The following is a 1,360-nucleotide window of genomic DNA, read 5'->3' on the forward strand; positions in this document are numbered from 1 at the left end:
CTCCTCCGGTGTCACTTGTCACCTAGAGGCCCAAAAAGCGCCGAAAATAGCGGATTTCTTATAAAAACGGTCACGCACTCGCACACGTCCAGAAAAAAAAAAACAGGCAGCGGGCGGAGGCGGGGGGGGAGAAAAAAAACAAGGAGAAAGACCTGGTTTTAAAAGCACAAAATTAAAAAAAAAATTCAAAATGTCAGAATTTCAAAAACAAAAGTTGGAATTTAAAAAGTTGGAATTGCAAGAAAAGTCAGAATTTCAAAAAACAAAATCAGAATTTCAAAAAGGAAAGTCAGATTTTCAAAAAGAAGTCAGATTTTCAAGAAGAAAAATCTGTTTTTCAAAAAGAAAAATCAGTTTTTCAAAAAGAAAAATTAGTTTTTCATAAAGAAAAATCGGAATTTGAAATGGTGAATGGTGCAAGGAGGGGAAGAAGGGGCTCATAGAAGGGCGGTTTGCCAGGGAAATCCGGCGGCTCCGTTGGGAGGAAAAGCCAAGGGGGTCAACACTCCTCCCTTGTCACCGTCACGGTGACACACGCCCGCCTGATCTGTCCGCCTGATCCTACAGGCGGCTCCAGGGCTGGACAAGCGCGGGGGGGAAAAATCCGCGGATTTTCCCGCGACGCTGGAGCCCAAGGGGAAAGATCCCGCAGAAACCCTGAGGAAAAAAGAAAAATAAAGGAATATTCCTTAGGAATATCCTTAGGAATATTCCTTCTTTTCCGCTCGAAAAAGGACAGAATCCACGGAGAGGATCCGGCATCCGRCCTTGCCTTGGCCCTGGAAGGAGGAGGATTTGGGACCGGCAGCCCCAACGGCTGCACCTCCCGCTGCCAAGGAAAGGGAACGGGACGAGGTCCCAAATCCCACTTTCAGGAGCCTTTTTTTTTTTCCTTTTTCCAGGGAAATGGAACAGCGGGAATGGGGAGGGTGCAGGGTTTTCCCGGGCATCCCACGGCTGCCGCCCCGATCCGCGGATTTTGCCGGAGCCCCTTCCCGCCACGCCAGCCCCATCCCAAAAAAAGGAGGAAACCCAAAGTCAGAGCTAGTCATGGATGGAGCTGGAAGCAATGGAGCCGGGATGAGGAGGCCGGGATGAGGAGGCCACGGCGGGAGCCTCCGCCCGCATCCGTGCCGCATCCGCCCGCATTCCCGCCCGGAAGCGCCCGGGCCCCTCTCACTCTCTCATTTGCATTACAAAGATCTACCTGGGTTTCAAACATTTTATAGAATAAGACAATTTTCTTTGCAACAAACTTTAAAAAAAAAATTTACAGTTTCTTTTTTTTTTGTCGTCTTTTTTCGTTTTTTTTTTTCTTTTTTTTTTTCCAACCGGTCTTTTTGGCGTCGGGCTCGGACCT

Source organism: Nothoprocta perdicaria, unplaced genomic scaffold (assembly GCF_003342845.1).
Source record: "Nothoprocta perdicaria isolate Ctin4 unplaced genomic scaffold, notPer1 scaffold_845, whole genome shotgun sequence".
Taxonomy (NCBI): domain Eukaryota; kingdom Metazoa; phylum Chordata; class Aves; order Tinamiformes; family Tinamidae; genus Nothoprocta; species Nothoprocta perdicaria.